This window comes from Silurus meridionalis, chromosome 8 (genome assembly GCF_014805685.1).
Source record: "Silurus meridionalis isolate SWU-2019-XX chromosome 8, ASM1480568v1, whole genome shotgun sequence".
Classification (NCBI taxonomy): domain Eukaryota; kingdom Metazoa; phylum Chordata; class Actinopteri; order Siluriformes; family Siluridae; genus Silurus; species Silurus meridionalis.
This window is the reverse complement of record NC_060891.1, coordinates 23,931,695-23,955,578: the sequence shown is the minus strand read 5'-3', so window position 1 is coordinate 23,955,578 and position 23,884 is coordinate 23,931,695.

The following is a 23,884-nucleotide window of genomic DNA, read 5'->3' as shown; positions in this document are numbered from 1 at the left end:
ACATGCAATGATGCTATAATACCACAAGAGGGCAGTATTGCATCGCAAACATATATCGTATTTAAACTGAGTTTAATAATTAAATCATAACTGTAGAGTATTATATAGTACTATTTTTTTTACTGAAGGTGTAACAAATAACCACAGCTGGGCAGAACTAAAGGGTTAAACATACTTTGTCATTTTATTACTTTTAGGCAGTGCTCGATTCAGGGCGGGGGGAATCCAGGACCCCCTCATAAGGCGTTAGGGACCTCCCCATGACAAGTTAAAAAAATAGACGTACGAGATTATTTTAGTAAGAAATATCTAAATTACACCACAACTGGGGACCCCCATAAGTCTTGACTCCATTCGAGCACTGCTTTTAGTAGATTTAGGCATTTTTATGTACAGCATAAACAACACGTTAACCTTCATCAGTGCCACACAACTGCAATACATACAAACAGTTTGCTTCAATGGATTAAGCCATAAACACTTTTCCATTCAAGTGTCCATCAGTGAAAGGCTGATAACCTCAGCAATGATGGAACTATACTTAATGGACATTCTGTGGTCACCCATCCAATTCATCTAGTACTATCTATTGGTTTCCATTAAGCATTTCTTAAAAAAAATACAATGAAATATTAATAGACTCATAGAATAATGGACGCTTAGTGTTGAAGGAGTTTGATCTGAAAGTCATAAGTTAAAATCCCAGCCACACCAAGCTGCCGTTCCTGGGCCCCTGAACAAGGCCCTTAACCACAAAGCTGCTCAGTTGTATCACTGAGGTCAGTGTAAGTCACTCCAAATAAGGGTGTCTACCAAATGTCATTAAATGAAAGCTTAAAATCTATAAGAAATACATTAAAAAACAAACTATTGCACTTTCCTCACAAAGGAATAAAGAAAAAGCTGTTCCCTTAAAGCAGTTGAATTTAAGAGTAATATGGGACTTTATCGATGTGGTAGACGCTGACATTCTGCCCCCACTGATGCTATCACTTCAGAGAGGACTATTAGCATGCGATACGACCGGTCTTCATATCCTGTTCTTTCACAGTAAAAAAAAAAAACGAAACAAAAAACAGAGCAAAAGAGAATCAGTCAAAGCTAGAAGATTGTGTGAGCGCTTATGAAATCAGTGTGTGAGTCTCTTAGGTGTGTGTCTGTCAGCTCACGTGGCGGTGAGGACGCGAGTCGAATATTTTTTATCATTTTCCTGTCAGGAATAACACATTGTTCCACAGCTAAGACTCATAGTGAGGTTACTTTACTTATCAAGCAAGGCATTGATGCAGGAACACAGGAAATTAGCATGTGCAGTACAGTGACGAATGGACACTTCATACAAACATGCTAAATGAAAGAACCAAAAAAGGACCCATTTAAGAAGCTCTGAAGGCAATACAAAGCATAAATTCTTTGGAAACAGAATTGTTTCAAACAGTTTCTCCATCTGTCCTCAGAGCACATTCTCTCATTTTGCTAGCTTGTTTTAGCCGGATTTAGCAAGGTCAGGCCCAATCGATGACGGTCATGCTGCAAATCGCTTCTATCTCCATCTTTTATTGGGGCGAGCCCAGAAAATTATTAATCATGCCAAGAAGTATGGCTTTCTGAACATTCTGAAAACAGTTTGCAATTGTTTACTTCACTTTATGTAACAGTTAAACATGCAGCTCATGAAAGGCTAATTCAGATATGACCAAAAGGCAAAATCTATATACATATACAGGGACACAGAATGAATAGATAGATAGATAGATAGATAGATAGATAGATAGATAGATAGATAGATAGATAGATAGATAGATAGATAGATAGATAGATAGATAGATAGATAGATAGATAGATAGATAGACATCTATCTCAAATCAAATCAAATCAAATCAAATTTTATTTGTCACATACACATACATACAGGGTACGACATGCAGTGAAATGCTTTTTACGACAGTCTGGCATTAGGGAATAAAATGGGGTGAAAAAGGAGAATAAAAAAAATATATATAAAAACAAAGAAAAAGAAGGCAGATAAATAAAGTATAAAACTATATAAAAAAAGAATATATAAGGATATAAAGATAAGTTAAGCATGGTTTTTGATTGTCCATAAAGTGTCCATGTGTGGTACCTCCTGTAGGTAGGCTGTCTCGTCGTTGTTGGAGATCCGGCCCACCACAACAGTGTCGTAAGCAAACTTGATGATGGTGGTGGAGTTGGAAGTGGCCACACAGTCATATGTGTACAGTGAGTACAGCAGGGGGCTTAGAACACAACCCTGGGGAGCTCCAGTGCTGAGGGTGAGGGTGGATGAAGTGTGTTTTCCCACCCGTACGGCTTGTGGTCTGTCAGTCAAGAAGTTAGAGATCCATTGACACAGCGGCAGGCTGAGTCCCAGGACCTCCAACTTAGAGGTGATTGTGGAGGGAATTATAGTGTTAAATGCTGAACTGTAGTCCACAAACAGCATCTTTGTGTAATTCCCGTTTCTTTGGTCCAGGTGGCTGATTGTAGTGTGGAGAAGATGTGCAATGGCGTCCTCAGTCGAACGGTTCTGACGGTACGCAAACTGTAGTGGGTCCAGTGTGTCTGGTAGTGATGCAGTGATAAAGTCCCTTACCAGTCTCTCAAAGCACTTCATCACTACTGAGGTCAAGGCTACAGGGCGATAGTCGTTAAGGCAGGCGGGCTGGGGTTTCTTCGGGACAGGAACAATGGTGGACTGTTTGAAACATGAGGGGACAACAGACTGTTCCAGGGAGAGGTTGAATATCTCAGTGAACACCGGTGCTAGCTGGCCAGCGCAGGCTTTCAGAACCCGACCTGTGATGCCATCTGGTCCTGCTGCCTTCCTGGTATTCACTCTCTTGCATGCCCTCCTCACGTCATGCTCCGAGATGGTGAATGTGTTTACCTCTCCGGCTTTCTCAGCATGCACGCTGGTTGTGCTGCTAGCGCCGCTAGCGTGGGTAGCTGCAGCCTCGAAACGAGCGTAAAAGGTGTTTAGCTCGTCTGCCAGAGAAGCGTCCGCATCCACCATTCTGGAAGATGGTGTTCTATAGTCTGTTATTGTCCTTAGTCCCTGCCACAGGCTCCTAGAGCCACCTTGTTGGAACTGTGACACTATCTATATGTATTATTATTATTATTATTATTATTATTATTATTATTATTAAGCTTGAAAACAAACACAACAATCGCAGGGGCATAAAAAAGAAACTAGTGAAACTAGAAAACATTTGTGAAGAAAGATCATCCAAATCATGATCTTTGGTAAATAACTTACTTAGGGTCTCCCTGCTAACAGTTTTGTATTTAAGAATGAGCTTAAATTCTGTTTTCTATCTTGCATGATATATTTCATATTTGAAATACCTGAGCAGTGATTGTGTTTAAATGTAACAGTCCATCATTGTACGTTTATGGCATTTAGCAGACATCCTTATCCAGAGCAACGTACACTTATCTCAGTTATCCAGCAATTAAGGTTTAAGGGCCTTGCTAAAGGGCCCTGTAGTGACAGCTTGGTGGTGCTATAACAGTAAAGCTACCTTCATCTATTTAGCGACTTTTAGAGCTAGCCACTTGTAGTATCACGTTCGACAGCTATCCCTGGCAGCTAGATGTGGGTGTATCCAGCGATGTCCGAAAGTGGAGAAAAGTTTAAATTTATGCAAAAACTTTGCAACTTGTTGCAGCGATTACATCGTTGCATTTACATTTATAGCATTTCACAGATGCTCTTATACAAAGTGAAGTTTTCTTTTTTTTTTTATCTCTATCAATAAATCCCTCCTGATACTTGTTCATTAGGTCACAGACTAATAATATCACAATCAATGAAAAGGTTTGTTAGGAGAGCATGTAGTTAAAAATGTACATTTTAAAAATAGGAAAGGTGCTTAGAGGTAGGTGTTGTATGTATACTCGTGAAGACTCGTAAGCTGCTTAGACAACAAGTGGAATTTCGTTCCACCACCACAGTCCTAGAACATAGAAGAACCTTAAAGAAAATGCTTTCTTCTGAGATGGAGGGATCAGTAGAGCAGTGTTTGAGGATCAGAGGGAGCGTGGTGCTAATACATCATTTATACATTTTTTTTTAATGAAATGCATTTTCGATAAAACATGATCATTTTTAGACATTATATCTTCAGTATAGAAGTGTTTGTGCTATCTTGGTAATATAACATGCTGTCATTATAAAAAAGTAAAAAAAATTAGGAAAGCGGGTGCGATTAGAGAATTTACCTTTAAAAAATGTATCTCTATTACTGATTAAACCGACTCTAAATTTTTTCAATAAAGTCAGTATTTCTGGAATCACAACTCACAAAATACTGAATAATAAAAAATACTAAATATTAATAATAAAATATATATTTTTTTACATAAAAAAATACAATACAAATATTAATTATATTATATTGTATTGTATTATATTATATTATATTATATTATATTATATTATATTATATTATATTATATTATATTATATTATATTATAAAAATTGGGCTACTGTTGGCCAAAGGGGCAGAAGGAGAGGGGAAAGTCTTCTACAGAGGCGGCAAGGAAAGGAGCAGCGTAGGAGAGTGGAGGTTTGGGTGGGTACTTTAAATGTGGGTACTATGACTGGTAAAGGGAGAGAGGTCGCTGATATGATGGAGAGGAGAAAGGTAGATATGTTGTGTGTTCAGAAGACCAGGTGGAAAGGGATTAAGGCCAGGAACATTGGAGGTGGGTTTAAACTGTTCTATCATGGTGTGGATGGAAAGAGAAATGGTGTAGGGGTGATACTGAAGGAAGAGTACAGTAAGAATGTAGTGGAGGTGAAGAGAGTTTCTGATGGGGTGATGAACATGAAGCTGGAATTTGAAGGGGTGATGATAAATGTCATAAGTGATTATGCTCCACAAGTGGGCTGTGAGATGAAGGAGAAGGAAACATTCTATAGTGAATTAGATGAAGTGGTAGATGGTGTATCTAGGAAAGATTGGTGATTGGGGCAGACTTTAATGGGCATGTAGGTGAAGGGAACAGAGGTGATGAGGAGGTATGGCTTTAAGGAGAGGAATGTGGAAGGGCAGATGGTGGTAGATGTAGTAAAAAGGATGGAAATAGCAGTGGTAAATACTTATTTTAAGAAGAAGGAGGATCATAGGGTGACGTATAAGAGTGGAGGAAGGTGCAAACAGGTGGACTATGTTCTATGTAGGAGATGCAACCTGAAGGAGATTGGAGACCGAAAGGTTTTGGCAGGGGACAGTGTAGCTAGACAGCATCGGATGGTGGTCTGTAGGATGGTTTTGGAGGTGAAGAAGAAGAGGAGGAGAGTGAGGACTGAAAGAAGAATAAGACGGTGGAAACTAAAGGAGGAAGAGTGTAGTGTGAGGTTCAGGGAAGAGGTCAGACTGGGGCTTGGTGGTACTGAAGAGGTGCTGGATGATTGGGCAACTACTGCAGAAGTGATGAGAAAGACAGCTAAAAAGGTACTTGGTGTGACTTCTGGAAAGAGAAAGGAAGACAAAGAGACATGGTGGTGGAATGAGGAAGTGCAGGAGAGCATAAGGAGAAAGCGGTTGGAAAAACAGAATTGGGATCAACAGAGTGATGAGAAAAACAGGCAGGAGTACAAAGAGATGCAGCAGCAGGTAAAAATGAATGTGGCAAAAGCCAAGGAAAAGGCATATTCGTAGGAGTTGTATGAAAAGTTGGACATTAAGGAAGGAGAAAAGAATTTAAACCGATTACCGAGGCAGAGGGACTGAGCTGGGAAGGATGTGCTGCAAATTAAGGCAATAAAGGATGCAGATGGAAATGTGTTGATTGATGAGACAAATGAGAGTGTGTTGAGAAGGTGGGGGAGTATATTGAAGGTTGAAATGATGTGGAGATGGTGGAAGCAGGAGGTGGATAGGATTAGTAAGAAGGAAATGAGAGCAGCTAATAAGAGGATGAAAAGTGGAAAGTCGGTTGGATCAAATGACATACCTGTAGAAACATGGAGATGTTTAGGAAAGATTAAGATGTTTAGGAGATATTGTGTGGCAGAGAAGTATGTAAGGGTGGTGCAGGACATGTATGAGGACAGTGTGACAGCAGTGAAGTATGCAGTAGGAACGACAGACTGGTGGAGGTTGGACTGCACCAAGGATTGACTCTGAGCCCTTTCCTGTTTGCTGTGGTGATGGACAGGTTGACGGACGAGGTCAGACAGGAGTCTCCGTGGGATATGATGTTTGTGTATGATATTGTGATTGGTGGTGAGAGTAGGGAGCAGGCTGAGAGAGGAGCTGGAGAGGTGGAGGTACACGCTGGAGAGAAGGGGAATGAAAGTCAGTAGGAGTAAGACAGAGTACATGTGTGTGAATGAGAGGGAGGGCAGTGGAGTGATGCAGTTGCAGGGAGAAGAGGTGGAGAAGGTGGAGGAGTTCAGGTACCTGGGGTCAACAGTGCAAAGTAATGGAGAGTGTGTAAGAGAAATAAAGAAAAGAGTGCAGGCAGGGTGGAGTGGGTGGAAAAGAGTGATAGCAGGAGTGATTTGTGATAGAAGAGTATCTGCAAGAGTGAAAGGGAAAGTTTATAGGACTGTGGTGAGACCTGAGATGTTGTATGGTTTAGAGACAGTGGCATTAAATAAAGACAGGAGGTGGAGGTGGAGCTGGAGGTAGCAGAGCTGAAGATGTTGAGGTTTTCATTGGGAGTGATGACGATGGACAGAATTAGAAATGAGTTTATTAGAGGGACAGCACATGTAGGACATTTTGGGAAGAAGGTGAGAGAGGCCCGATTGAGATGGTTTGGACATGTGCAGAGGAGGGACATGGGGTATATCAGTAGGAGAACGATGAGGATGGAGCCACCAGGGAGGAGGAAGAAAGACCAAGGAGGAGGTTTATGGATGTGGTGAAGGAAGACATGCAGGTAGTTGGTTTGAAAGAGGCAGCTGTAGAGGACAGGGGGGGTATGGAGACGGATGATCCGCTGTGGCGACCCCTAATAGGAGCAGCCGAAATAAGATGATGTTCTATTTTATTATATTGATGAAAAAAAACCACAATATTTTAAAAACTTTTTTTAATACGTGTTTGCAATTTTAAGGCATTGCCAATAAAATGAACGTTCACAAAATAAATGTCTGTATATTTGTTGGTGTGTGAACTGCTGGGTGACAGTAATCAGTGTTGGCGGCTCGAAGTTTCCGATTCTTTCAGCCGTGCGGGAGTTTGCTCTAAAAATAAACATACAGAAAGCACAGATCTATTGGTGAGTTGGCTTGTAGCTGTCTTGCTTTATTCAATAGCATGCGCATGAACTAAGATACGGATGCTATTTTTTTAATGTTTTGAGCATCCACACACACACACACACACACACACACACACACACCGATTCGCAACCATACCTGATTTCTTGCCAGATTTCTTGTTATTCTTTCTTAGGCATGAAATACATTTCTGCATATACAGTATGAGTAAACACAGTTCCTGCTATGACAATATTAGGAATCGGTCTCTAGCTCAGGTTTCTGATTCTACTTCTTCAATTTTGCCATCCAATAATGTTTTGTTTGTTGCCATCTTCACCAATCGGTTGAAAGTGGACATTAAATGCTTTTTTTTATATTCCTGCAGGTAAAATTTTTTTATTTGTTTAAATTCTGCTTATGGATTGTCTCAATAGCTGGATTGTACGCATTGAAATACTTCAGTTAAGAAATCTTCAAATATGTTCCACCAGTATCCAAAGACAAGACAAGAAAGATCTAGCTAGAATTGTTGACCAATTATTATTATTATTATTATTATTATTAATATTATTATTATTATTATTATTTTATTATTATTATTTTTATTATTATTATTGGTCCCCTGGTGGTCTATTGGTTAGGATGCGGTGCTCTCAACGCTGCGGCCGGGTTCGATCCCTGGTCAGGGAACCAACCCCAGCCATTAGGGTTGCACAAGCCTTAGTGCCGGTCCCAAGCCCGGATAAATGGGGAGGGTTGCGTTAGGGAAGGCATCCAGCGTAAAAACATGTGCCAAATCAAACATGCGGATGATCCGCTGTGGCGACCCCTAATGGGAGAAACCGAAAGAAAGTTGTTGTTATTATTATTATTATTATTATTATTATTATTATTATTAATATTATTGTAAAACACTTGTTCTTGACTATCAAGTTTAGGACTTTAATCAGATGACTCTATCTCTAAACTATAGTTATAAAAGTGTGTAGAGTGTAATGAAAATCCTAAGAGATTTTAAGAAAATAAGAAAATCATAATTAAAAAAAACATCACCTCAAGTCGGAATCCAACAAAACTGTAAAAAATAATAGTCTAAAACATTACAGTGACTTACTCGTGACATGAATGGCTAGCATTAGAACACCTAAACATCAATTAAAAAAGAACTATGAAACAGGGCAGAGAATAATGCAGGCTGTACTGTGTGAACATAATCCATATGTCATGGCATATTTCAGTTTGCCATAATGTCCATAATGTCAGACTGTACAACAGTCAAAAACTGATGCACACAAAAAAACGATTAGTCTGAAGTTTTACATCATCAATCAATGACATGTTTAGAACCACATTCTCTCGTTATGGTAAATGTCATACAAACACTCCCCTCCATAACTCAATAAGTTTCTCTTCTTGCTGTACAATCTACATGACTCATTTCGATATTTTCCCTGAGGTGGTTTGAAGATGTTGCACTAATTGCGCCATAAGGTTCGGCGCACCTATTGGTTTTGATTCACACTGCAGGAAAGTGTGTAAAAAAACTTCTGACTTTACCAGATTTTCCTTCGAGAAAAAATAATGATCATTAGATAATAGGAATCTTTAAGGATTTTTTAAAATTAAACTGAGGCCAAAATCACACAGTGTGCACCTGGTTCAAGACTGAGAAGGGAATGAGGCACTAGTGACAGCAATAACACTATAGATAGAGGGAGTTTTTAAAAGCAACCTTAGCAGTGGTGGACCATCAGGGCCAGAAAGACCTTCTCTGCTGGCCTAAACACTGTCAAAATCACTGACTTACATTTCAATCGATTTTTCTTCCATGAATATGTATTAAATTATTCCCAATAGTCTATTCTCTTCATTACATAGATGTTCTCTTGTTTGCACTGCTTCCAGGAGTGTATGTTTATGTTAGAGTTTCTACGCAATCATATTTCAGCAATCATGTGTTTCCAGGGTCAAAGTTGTCAGAGAACCACCAGCCACTCCTCCCTCCTGCACTCAGCACACTCGCTCAGCCTTTCCTTCCTACTAATCACCCACACCTGTCTCCAATCTACACTCCCCTTTATAAGGCCCGCCCCATTCCCACTGCTCACCGTCCGATCTACAGTTTGCACTCTAGATCCTCCCTGGACTTCTGATGCTCTGTACCCTACCCGTTTTCTGGTGTTGGCTTCTTTGGAAGCTCCTGCTTTGTATACTAAGGCAAATAAAGCTTACTTGACTTTATTCCGGTTCGACTCTTGATCTGTGCATGAGGAAAGTAATCTGCCCTCGAAGGACTTCAGAATCAACCGTGTGGGAACCTGTAGTTTAAAGTACATGAGAATGAAGCTGTTGCTTTAACCAGATTTTGAGTTTGGTGATACCAGGGCTATCTAGCAGGTGTACAATAATGTTGGCATTTTCTTTGATCGTATGATCAGAGAGCACACTAGTCAGAGCTTGCAGACCACGATTGTATTAACGTGCACAAATACTTATATATTTGTGTAGGCTTTAGAGCTGTTTTTAACACTGTGACATTTTGAGGAAAGATCAGAAAAAGCAGGTCAAAACAGTTGTAAAGCTTTTTCAAGAACCGTTTATATTTTTGTGTTTTTTTCCTGTAGAATTTGCACAAAAACATACAAATTGCCTTCATTTCAATTCCCCAATAAAACCATAATACTGATGCTTCTGCTAGTGTATGAAGGTGCTGCAGCTGTGGCTCCTGTGAAAGGAGACTTATTGAAGAGTGTTCATTGGGTTTCTTGCTTTAGTAATGGCATTCATTCACACTGCATGAGATTCCTGTCTGTGATGCAGCACTCTGTTATACTGCGTTTCTCTATAATATTGATGGTTTTTATAGCTGTGGTGCTATAATGATAGTATTAAGAGGTTTAAGGATTAAGAATTGATTCAGGTAGGACACCACTAATGGCCTAGGTGTGAAATGCAGGGCAAGCCAATGGTATACGGTCATATTGGCTTGCTTCAAGGATATTTTCTAAAACATTTTCAAGTCTTATTCATGCTTCAGGAAATAATCTTATCTGGATTTGTGCTAATTTGTGTAATCATAAACACTACTCTGTACCTGTCCCATGCCTCTAATTCACAGCGGGCTGTTCAGAGATGAGTTAAATGCATGCATTGAGGATAGCGAATACTGAAATTAATATTTAAACACTTCAATATGTAATCAAAAGTTATTTAAGAGTTTTGCACGTAGGATGGAGTTTTAATCAAACAGAGGTGTGTTTCACTTACACATAACTTTGATCACAGACTGAAGCTCATTTTCTTGTGTGATGGATCAGAGGACTGTGTGAGTTTAATGTAACGACAATATGTCAAGCTGTATTTAATGTTAATTAATAATTAATATATGAATTGAATTAATTATTCATTATATAATATCATCCTTTTAAAGTCAATGAAATTTGTCTTTTTTTTTTTTCTTTGACATCAGAGGAAGACATCAGAGGAGACATCATTCCCCCACTCCTGAAAGATGATTTCTCATTATCTTGAGGATTGAATTTTTTCCCTGAATATCTTTCCTTTAATTTGTTCCCCCCTTTCAATCGGGTCGCTTATCACACAACAGCTACCAGTCAGAGAGAATGAAGGCTATCACATGTTCTCACCGGGGCATGTGAAGCCAACCGATTGCATCTCATCTGAGGGATGTGCTGGACAAGCAAGTCTGATCCTGGGACCCCTACCTTGCACCTTACAGGGCTTGCTGATAACAGCTTGGTACGAGATACCACAGCACACCTTCGAGATATTTGCGAGAGTCTTAGAGGGTCAAAACTGTTTTGCAGACACAAGGGGGATTTATGCAATATTAGGCAGGTTATGGCTAGTCAGTGTATACACTGTATATATAGCATGTGCTGGATCAGGTACTATTTTAATATGCTGCCAAATAATAAAGGTGGATGAAATATTGTTAAATTACTACTTGGAATATTAATGCAGAATTATATGCTTCAAGGTCTGATTAGATGTACATTTGAATGCTTGTTATGTTCCCATTTGATTCTAAATATCTGAACTTTTTTTTAAAATTGTAGATATAATATAATATAATATAATATAATATAATATAATATAATATAATATAATATAATATAATATAATGTGTTTGTAACTAAATATTATTGCTTCTTTTTCTATTGTAATTTTGATCATAGATTCAAGTCTATGCACATTTTATGGCAATTTTACAGCAATTATATTTTATCCTGTTGTCAATTCAATTTCAATTAATCTTGCTTTATTTTCTATTTGCAATAATTAATTAATGTTTTTTATTAAATTATTATTTTAAAATGCCATAGTGTATATGGTTGTTTACATATTTGTAATATAATATAATATATTTTTTATAATTTTATATTTCTACTTCTATTTTTATTGTAGTTTTAAATCTATGCAAATTTTATGGCAATTTTACAGCAATTATATTTTTATCCTACTGTCAGTTCTATTGTATTTATACTTGCTTAATTTTCTTGGTTTAAAAAAATGATTTATTTATATTATAATTTATATAATTATACCCTACACTTCTTTTAATTATTTTATGTTATAGAACAGTCATTGAAAGCATTTCATTGCATGCATGTTTTGTTATGTAAGTGACAAATATTTTTTATATAATATAATATAATATAATATAATATAATATAATATAATATAATATACATTTTTACTTATATTTATATTTTATTTCTATTGCATACTGTCAATTTAAATTATTCTTGCTACATTTTCTTGCTTAATATAACTTCAATCAATTATATAAAAATTTGATTCTACATTTTATTATTATCTTTTTTTCATTATGTTTTGCTTTATGTCATAGATCAATCATTAAAAGCATTTCACTTAAGGTTGTCAAAGTGATAAAGCTTTTTTTATATAATATAATATAATATAATATAATATAATATAATATAATATAATATAATATAATATAATATAATATAATATAATATAATAAACTGAGTATTGCCGTTTGAACCTATAGTATATATCTGCAGAACAATAATGGTTTATGATTCCAGCATTGGTTGTCACTCCTTTCATTCTGGTTCCTTTTAACTCTGGCTCATTATAGAACAAAAACTACATCTGGATTTCAAAACAGCTTCTTCAAGTGCTTGGATTGATTCACTGATCTCACTCTCGTCTGCATCAGGACTGTGCCGGGCCATTTGATGACCTATAGGACAGTTTCTCATGGAATATGCTTTGAGACAGGAAGGAGGTAACTGTCAGCTGTCATATGGAGTATCTGGATACATCCAATCCATCTTCATTAGATTACAACACCATAGGTATGTTTGGAATGGTAAGAATTCTTTCTCCTGGTTAGAATTAGAAACATCTTCACTTAAAATTCCCAAGAAGAAGACAAACGAAAGTGTATGTGTGCCCAATGTGGATAATGAGGATGGAAACATGGCTGAAAAGAACTGGAACACTGCATAAAGTTTCAGTTCACTCTCCTGAATAGAAAACTTTCTGGTATTTCATTTGCTCGGAATGTGTGAAACTCCAGATTGGTTCGTGTGAAATGTTGAATAAGACAGTATTTCTCTTTTTGTGTCACATTCTGTCAGCACTTTGAATATTTACACACACACACACACACACACACACACACACACACACACACACACACACAAATAAATATAAAGATGAAAATATCTTTGTTTCTTTTTCGATGTTTACAGTATCTGTTTGAGTCCATTCATGTTTTTCCTTTAAATGCTGCTCTTTTGATGGACATGTGCTGAGTTTCAGAAACTCACAGCTGTGATTTTCCTCACTCCTTTGGGAAGCTGTTTAGTATTTTAAAAGCATGTCCATTGAAAGTAGTCTCTCTCACTGTCTCTGTCTCTGTCTCTGTCTCTCTCTCTCTCTCTCTCTCTCTTTTCTCTATCCTTCTCTCTCTCAGTTTCACTCCTGCTATCCGTCACAGAGCCCATGGAAAGAACATGGAAGTAATTTCACTCTTCACCATGCACATCTGGACTGTACATTTACTAGTTCTATAACAACATGCCATTCTGACAGTGCTCTCTTCAGTGTTTCCAGTAGTCACTGCACTTAGGCAGATAAGATTCAAGTGATTATAGCTGTTAATAAATGCAAAAGAAAATCTAGAAAAAATGAAGGTAAATTAGGCATGGAACAATCACGTGTGAAATTGAATTAATCAATGCAAAAAAATTACATGTATAAACAAACACATTTTAAAAATCACACAGGAACTTAAAAAAAATAATCTGCACAGAAAACTATAATGGGAATAAATCAGAAAATGAACAAAGACGGTGTGAAATTATCATGTGGGGGAAAAAATGTGAAAATAAACGAATCGTTTCATAAAACAACATGAATAATGAACCATGTGTAAAGCAAGCATATGAAAAGCAAGCATCATGTGTAAGAAATCAAAGGAAAATAAAGGAAGCCTGTAAAATCTTTCTGAAAATGAATAATTAATTAATCACACACAAAAACAAAACATGAAAAAAACATGAAAAAAATGTGAAACTCAATAAATTCTGAAACAAATAATGAACTGCAAATACGTACATAAAAGTAAAAAAAAGGAAATAAAAATAAAAGGGAACTCTGTAAAATAACATGATAATACATGAATCATATGTGTAAAAGAAATTTAACAAAATAAACAAGGTGTATGGACTCCAATTAAAACTAAATCATGTGTAAAGGCAACCTGACAATAAATTAATCATGTAAAAAAAAAAAAAGAGTAAACGAGTGTCAATGTAAAAGAAATCACTGGAATTAATGATTTGCTCTAAATACATATAAAAAAGTGCAATGTTTAAATTTTATGTTATGTTATCTTGTTCAATTTTTTTTTTTTACAGAACTAAACCTGATCTTATTAAAATGATGAAAATGATCTAAAATAAAAAGAGGGGAAAACATACAGTACAGACCAAAAGTTTGGACACACCTTCTCATTCAAAGAGTTTTCTTTATTTTCATGACTATGAAAATTGTAGATTCACACTGAAGGCATCAAGGGCTATTTGACCAAGAAGGAGAGTGATGGGGTGCTGCGCCAGATGACCTGGCCTCCACAGTCACCGGACCTGAACCCAATCGAGATGGTTTAGGGGTGAGCTGGACCGCAGAGTGAAGGCAAAAGGGCCAACAAGTGCCAAGCATCTCACGGGGAACTCCTTCAAGACTGTTGGAAGACCATTTCAGGTGACTACCTCTTGAAGCTCATCAAGAGAATGCCAAGAGTGTGCAAAGCAGTAATCAAAGCAAAAGGTGGCTACTTTAAAGAACCTAGAATATTACATTTTTCAGTTGTTTCACACTTTTTTGTTATGTATATAATTCCATATATAATTCCACATGTGTTAATTCATAGTTTTGATGCCTTCATTGTGAATCTACAATTTTCATAGTCATGAAAATAAAGAAAACTCTTTGAATGAGAAGGTGTGTCCAAACTTTTGGTCTGTACTGTATTTATATATATATATATATATATATATATAATTTATGGGTAGGTGTAACGATCACGTCCGTATTTAGCAAGATAGTCTCTGATGCACAATATTCACATCCGAAATCTCACACTCGTCTTCATTCCCTTCTTCTCACATATTAAACTGGCATACATTATTTGGGGATTGATGAATGAATGACCAACCCAGCAATTTTGGACACTGCTTGAAAACTGGCTAATTTTCCAACAGTACAAAAGATAGAAAGTCACACGACACGGCTAGTGAAGTGCAGTGGCTGATGGGTAGTGTAGCTCATAATCGTGTCACGTTTGCAGATCTGACAGTCAGGCAAGGTTAAAACCCGTCATAGACGAAGTTTTGACTATATATCAGACTTTTTTCTTTTCTCTCTACACTATTTTTTTTATTAAGAATGTTCCTGAAGCACATAGGGAATGAATAAAACAAAATCAAGCTCTGACAAAAGAATGACACCTTCTACATCTTTGTTCATTCTTTAGAGTTAAATAATTTATAAAAGACAATTCTTTTAGATTTTTTTAAGGTTACACCATCATGACAATACATTGAAGCTAAAAGTCTTATGGGAATGTGAAACCTGTATTGTCTTTTTATTGGCAGAATGACTGACAAAACAAAAATAATAGTGCAACAGAAAAAAATGGAACAAAATAGTTTTTCTGATTATATTTTAGATTATTCATTTTCACCTTCTATGGATTTTTCAGTTCAGGGAATCAAACTGTTCGGGATGTGCTGCTATGGGATACTTCACTGTTAGCACCTAAATATATCAATTCATTAGTAATAACAGCAAGTTATTACTAAGTGATTTAGCAAATCAGCTTATTACCAAATATTATTAATAATTACCAAATTATTATCATGATCATTACTATAATATTAATTAATATTAATATTCCCGGTCAGGGAACCATCCCCAGCCACTCTCAGTGCCGGTCCCAAGCCCGGATAAATTGGGGAGGGTTGTGTTAGGAAGGGCATCCAGCGTAAAACATGTGCCAAATCAAAACATGCGGAGGATCCGCTGTGGCGACCCCTAAAGGGAGAAGCCGAAAGAAAGTTTATTAATAATAATATTATTACCAGGTTATTACCAAATGAGCAGCAGTCCAAAGATATATATATATTACACATTTTATAAAACATGCTATATATATATATACATCTGTATATTATTGTTCATAGTACATATATACTCATCTGTAATTATATTTATATTTATAGTACATATATACTCATCTGTAATTATATTTATATTTATAGTACATATATATATAGAGCATGTTTTTAAAATGTAGGTTTTATGATGAGGGTTTTCTGTACAAGTCCCTTTGAAAGTGTTGTTACTATAGAAAGGATAGCATTTGGTAAGGAGGCAAGAGGTACACATGACACCACCCACATCAACGGGATGGCTGTTGAGCGTGTCTCCAGTTTCAAGTTCCTGGGGATCCACATCTCGGCAGACCTGTCTTGGAACATCAACACCTCCATCCTGGTCAAGAAGGCTCACCAGCGTCTCTTTTTCCTGAGGACACTTAAAAAAAATCAGCTCTCCTCGGATATCCTGGTGAACTTCTACCACTGCGCAGTAGAGAGCATCCTGACCAGCTGTGTCACAGTCTGGTATGGGAGCTGCTCTGCTGCAGAGCGTAAGGCACTGCAGCGGGTGTTGAAAACTGCCCAGCGCATCACAGGGACTCCACTCCCAGCCATGGAGGACATCCAAAAGAAACGCTGTCTGCGTCAAGCTCGCAGCATTCTTAAGGACTCCTCTCATCCCGCCCACAGACTGTTCACTCTTCTGCCCTCTGGCAGGCGTTTCAGGTGTCTCCGGACCAGGACCAGCAGACTAAAGAACAGCTTTTTTCCTAGAGCTGTCTCTTTAGTGAACTCTGACACTCACTGATACACTACTACATTCCCCCCACACCTCACACTCTTTGCTAATGGACTCTCTGAACAAAAACTTATGCTCACCAAGACACTGATCATTTCTCACCTCACACTTTGTTGTTGCACGGACTGTTTACACAAACCTTGCTCATTTGCACACTGCTCTTTTTTTTATTGCTGCTCACTATAAACTTATCACCACTGTACATATACCTGTTCTCTGTTTATAGTTACAGCAATATTATTATGTCCACCGCTTACATCCTTCTGTAAATCTCTGTGTAATAGGCATCTGTATAGCATGTTCATAATACATTTATATATATATATATATATATACATCTGTATATTATTGTTCATAGTACATATATACTCATCTGTAATTATATTTATATTTATAGTACATATATATATACACTACTCTGTATATTGTGTTTTACATATATAACATATATTCATCTGTATACAACATTTATAGTACATATTCATCTTTTAATTACTGTTTATAGTCTTTATTTTATTTAACTGTAAATTCATGTTAAATCTATATATCCTGCACTTGCTGTTATTGCACTCTGGTTAGACCCAAACTGCATTTCGTTGCATTGTACTTGTACATGTGTAATGACAATAAAGTTGAATCTAATCTAATCTAATCTAATTTAAGAACAAGAGTGTTGTAATTTACGGCTTCTAATCAATCAGATTTGAGAATTCAGCACCGTTTTACACTTTTACACAGCAATACAGTGATACACATTGATCACTATAATTTCCACACACTAAACAAAATGTTACAGAAGGGGGTCTAAAGCTAATGGAAAGCAAAATCTCTGCAGAACATCCTCTGCAGAGTCCTCAGGTGATAATATGTGCTGACCAAATGAAGATTTTGCCACATTTCTCACATTTCTTAAAATTTCATAAGACACTATTTTTTCAACTCATTCAGAACTTTAATTTATTCAATTAATTTAATCTCTAGAACCACAGGCATGAGGTGGGAAAACACCCTAGATTAATCATCCATCCTCCACAAGCTTTGAGCTAAATAAAATAAATAGGAATCCTGCCAGGGAAATAGTCCAACTTTCTCCAATCTGTACACAGTGTACCAGAACAACATCTAAAACAATTATAACTTTATAATACATACAACTACATAACTTATAAAATAGAACAATATGTCCAAAGAGTGATGTGCCAGTTCTAAACCTTGGGAAATGAACAAGTCTGTGGAGAACACAGAGCAGAACTGGAGCACAGCCTGGATTCAACAACAAAAAAGGTGATGATTCTGTTTTCTGTTCAAAACAAAATATCATACATTAATAACGTCATTCCCTTTAGAATACAGGTGCATTGAGGACTGTGTTGTCAGTAAAAGGTGAAGACCCACGTTACAGCACGTTACAGCAAAATAGCTTGAAAAAAGATTACAAATAAAACAATGTTGCCTTCTTCTAGTTTTTCTGCACCTCTATTGTCTTTCTACATCTCTACAATGTCTTTCTACACCTCTACAGTGTCTTTCTACACCTCTACAGTGTCTTTCTACACCTCTACAACTGTCTAACAACACATTTGCGGCATTTACAGACGCCCTTATCCAGAGCGACGTACAAAAGTGCTTTGAGTCTCTAGCAATGAATAAATCTACACTGGTACGCAAGATTGCAAACTTAATATAAATATAACTCTTGAATTCTACAAACCTTCATGGATGATCACTCATCCATTAAGATATGTCTGTCAAGCATGCCAAGATTCGAGCGGAAGCTTTGGTATCTGATGGAGGGAAAGAAAATATAAGTTGAGTGTCATCTGCATAGCAGTGGTAAGAAAACCAATGTGAGGATATGACTTCACCAATGGAGTGGGTATAGAGGGAGAAAAGGAGGGGACCAAGTACCGAGCCTTGTGGGACACCAGTGGTGAGTCTGCACAGGGCACCAAACAAGAAAACAAACAAGCAAACAAACAAATGACAAATGACCAAGCAAACACAACCAAACAAGCAAATAAATAAAAGATTGACTGACTGACTGACATATTTAGTAAGAGAGAGAGAGCGAGAGAGTAAGAAAGAGAGAGAAAGAGAGAGAGAAAGAGAGAGAGGGGGTGTGGCAGAAAGAAAAAAAAGATGGTACAACACAACAAAAGACATCTGCACAAGTAAAAAGCGAGCAGTGGAACTTTCTGTAAATAATAAAACCTAATACATGATAAACATAAAATAAAAACGGAATGTAGATTGTGTGAGGTTGAGAATAATTGTGTGTGTGTGTGTGTGTGTGTGTGTGTGTGTGTGTGTGTGTGTGTGTGTTATTTACTCTTTGCACCCACTCTTGGTTGAAGATGGAACTACAGAGCAAATGGAAAGCGAATTATCATTTCTGGTGTGAAGGCTGTCTCCATCCTTCATACACAGAGAACACATTTCATTTCAGATAAGGCTCACAGGCTCAACACACAAACACACACACAAAATCGCATGCCACCGTCTCTGCGTCTAATAATCTGTGTAACGCTCTATCTCTTTTCTCTTTCAATCACTTGTCTTCAGTTTTTTTGCTCAGCCTCTTTGCTGCCATCTCTCCTATCTCTTGACTTTTATCTTCTGCTCTTTACCCCTTCCCTCTTCTTTCTCGTTCTCTCTCTTGGGCCTCTGGAGTGTCCGAACTGATATGAAGCGCTGTGTCGGTCCAGACCTAATCTGTAAAGAGACCAAAGCAAAGGCTGCAATTTCAACCAGACTGAGAGATGCAAGAGTGTGACGCTGTAGTCTTGCACTAGTTGGCCTATAAAGAGCATGGATAAGTAGTCTTGGCTTTCTCTCTCTCTCTCTGTCTCTCTGTCTCTCTGTCTCTCTCTCTCTCTCTCTCTCTCTCTCTCTATCTTTCTTAAAGTCCATCTCTTTGCAGTTATGCAACATAGCCCCTTGAGAAACCTGCGATAAAACATTCCCTGCTGTGTTAAATTCGGTTCTGATAAGTGTACCTAAGTGTTCATTTCGGTTTTTGCAATTCTTCCGAAGGCTATAAGTTCCTCATTGCTTTAGACTGTGTTTAGGATTACATTCTTTTATATTCATTGTATTTCTGAAATGGCAGATCAGACCAGATCTTGCTTGCTTTGTCCAACCTTTATTCTCAAAGTAAACTTTTTTTTTGATATGAAGTTAACAAAGAAAAGTTGACTTTTTATTACATCTTCAGAAAATTAAAATGAAGTAAGGATTAAAATGCATGGAAGCATGATCTTATAGGATAATAAGAGATTGGTGAGATACAGCCAGATGTCAGATGATGTTACTAAAACATTTCAACATGTAGATAGACAGCAATGTATCCTAATAGTGTAATTTAACATTTAAAATCTTTTTTTTTCAATTTATTATATTTAATTGTTTTATCTGGAGGGCAAATGCTATGACCTGTATATAAATTATATAAAATCTATCAATAAATGGTGGTGAGCTGTCAGGGTTACTACTAACATAAACTCAGAATCACTGACTTATGTCAATATATTTTTGTCTATGAATATGTATACGATTATTTCCAATAGTCTATTCTCTTCATTGTATAGCTTTTCTCTATATCCATAACGCTAGCAGAAATTAACAGCACTGGCTCTTGTCAGCTTCAAATCCATATTGCTTGAAGCTGTTGCTTTAACCAATCAGACTGAGACTTTTCTAATCCAAGGCCCGCTAACAGGCAGAGGATAATATCTGCATTTTCAAGTCCTTTGACCCAAGAGCTGGTCAACTGCATCTGCAGCAAACTGCGTAAGCTCAAAAATACTTGAATTTAATAGCTGTGTTTTTCTTTCCACAGCAGCTGACAGAGGAAGAAATTGATTTGGTTGAAGATACACTTACATTTACAAAATGGTTTATTTAAGAAAAGCTGGACGTCATGAGGAAAAGTCAGACAAAACACTTCAAAAAAGTCGTTAAGCTTTTTCATGAACCATTTGTACTTTTGCGGTTTCTTTTCTTTAGAATTTGCACAAAAACACACAATTTGCCTTTGTTTCAAATCCTGGGGAAAACCATAATGCACAGAAAAAAGCACAGAAAACCCAGGGTCATTTTATAAGGTTAATATCGATGCTTCTGCTAGAGATGATGTAAGCGGGTGGTGCGGCTATGGCTGCAGTGAAAGGAGACGTGTTGAATTGTGTTCATTGGGTTTCTTACTTTAGTAATGCTCTATAAGATTCCTGTCTGTGGTGCAGCTCTCTGTTACACTTTGTTTCTCTATAATATTGATGGTTTCTCAAGCTGTGATGTCATAATGATGGTATTAAGAGGTGGATTGATTCAGGCAGGACACCACTGAAAGCCTAGGTGTGAAATGCACGACCTCCCTTTGCTGCTGAGAAAGCAGAAGAACAAGTGCGGGAACAAAGAAGAGATAGCACATGTAAGAAAGGTTTAATTAATTGAAAGGATAGGGTTCCATGTTCATGTATTGTATAAAAAATCTCTTGAGGCATTTCTTCTGAATTCATTCGACTTCCATGATGTAGTTAGTCGCTTTTAACAGGCTAATTAAGGGAACACGGGAGTTTGATTTGCTCCTAATCCCTAATCCATTTAAGGATTCAGTAGCATAGAGGCATTTAAAGCCAATTATCTTTAATCTTTGATACAGAGTGAACAACATGAATGAGATACTGTAGGTGTATATAAATGCATGCGCATGTTTTTCCATTTGTGTTTTAGAAAAATCCAGCGGAATGAAACATGTTTCATTCATGTAGCAGCATCAGCCGACTTTCAGCCAAATCCCTTTAATACAAATATACGTACCGGCAGCGCTACGAGGTTATAGCGCTTATAATAAATGCTGATCCTTTTTGATATGGTTTTCGGCAGACGGTCGATGTCCAGAGCAATCGTTTGGATCACCTCAAGGGCAGGGCCATGTCTCCGAGTGAGAAAATGGGACACGCTGAGCAGTTCAATTTAAAAAAGCTAACAGGTTCATGGCTCTCAGCTGCTTCACAAAGTCTCAAAGTCACAACAGGCATACAATAAACTATATGTACATCATATAGCATTGTTTCTGTTGGACATTTTGCCGTTTGCACATGTAAATAATTTTTCAGATTTCAACAAAATGAACTGGATATACAGGGACACTTAAACAATACAGTACAGTGTGCAAATATTATGGAATAAAAGTCCTGCAGAGGTGTGTGTGTGTGTGTGTGTGTGTGTGTGTGTGTGTGTGTGTGTGTGTCAATCAATCAATCAATCAATCAATCAATCAATCAATCTTTAATTATATAGCACCTGACATCTACCAGGTAGAACCTAGGTGCTGAACAAAGTGAATAGGCCATTATGTGTGTGTGAAAGTATCAGTAGACTAGGTCACCTATAATATTATTAATGAATGTGTGTGTAGGACGGGTTGAGGTAAGTTTGACTTCTCTCAGGATCAGAGAACAACCAGTATGCAGGAATGGGAAGTGAAGCAGTGGATAGGCGTCCTTTACGAGCCTGATGGCCTGTGGGAAAAAAACTTTTTTAGCTTTGAAGTTCTGGCTTTAGCACTCCTAAATCCTTGATAGTAAATCTCCATATAGGCAAAATCAAAATTCAAGTTGGATGGAAATGATGTATGCATGCATGTTTTTGTATGTAAACATCAAAAATATAGAGTATATTGTTTCAATTTATTATTTATTCAAATGCAAACTGTCACAATTTATATATGCTACTTAATCTTGATTTATTTGTATACAAGATCTGAAAGACCTGAATTTGCCATCCTGACTGTACACTGTGTAAAAAATACAAACTCCTAATGTATTTGAATACATTTGGCAATAAACTCCTTTCTGATTCCAAAACTTGGTTAAAATAATGGGAAAAGTTTAGAGATGGAAACGATTGCAAGCATACATTTGCTTTATTCAGCATTATGGTAATTTTATTGACACTGAAATAAACTGCATAAAGACTGCACTTCCCAGTTGATACCCAAGACTCATCCATTTACGAGTAAGACTGAATCAGACTGAATCCTCTTTTTAAACCCATCAGATTATCACTATACTCCTCCACCTTCTACCTTTACTTTTCATTTATTTTATCACATCAACTCAACCAACTTGTATGACACAAATCTGGGCAGACATTTTTTGGACTTTCAGGTATTGGGCATCTTATCAAATGTGATCTTGGTTTTACTGGACATTTTTAGAAATGATTTTGTGCTCTCTTTCATGTAGATAACAAACCAGCCATAGATGCAAATTAGCTAAAGCACCTGGAAAAGGAATAGATTGATGGTTTTCAATCTCCTACTTGACCACTTTAACCCTCATATGTCTTCACTCGATCTTAGCTAGTCCTGATTTTAGATTTGGTAATGTCAGTCTTGATAAAGTACTGTATGATATACAAAGAAAACTAAAAGGGTAAAACTTGTTGAAAAGCAAGTATTTATTTCCATGTCCAAAATATTTAGTCTATGAATGTACCAAATAATGCTTGGGTGATGCAAATGGTCTCTTTGAAATTGAAATAGTCTGACTTTATAAAATTTCTGGTGTTCATGTGAATGTCAGGGCAGAATTGAGAACCACTTGTTTGTGTCTGTGGTAACTGGAACATAGCTGGATTCAGCAGCTGGAAGGGAGGAACGTTGAGGTGTTTGGATTGAGATTACCCCAGATCAAAACCCATCTTTCTGGCAGACTTGGAAATTCCTTACAATAGTATACAGCTTTTGATGCTGATGCCTCTGGCTTGCTAATTAATGATCTGAAGATATAAACCTAGAATTACAAAAGGTAATTTGGCCATTACGCAATACATACAATTTTCACAGCATGAATTGAACATACTGGCCTTAAAGTCAAATCATAATGTATCATCAGTTGGTAATCCCTATGAATGTGCTAATATCCTTTATGTGAACTGGTGCATGGTGGATATAAATTTGTGCAATACACAAAGCACATTCATATTTTAACAACCTAAATGAAGACACACTTGGACAATAAACAGTCTGTCAATGACTGACAGGCCAACAGCTGTGATATGAAGAAAAATAATTACTTAGACCAACTCTACTCTTTTCCACACTTCTAGAAGAGAAAGTGTCATCATAGACAACATAATCTAACTGGCAAAATTACCCACTTAACTACCTCTAAAGA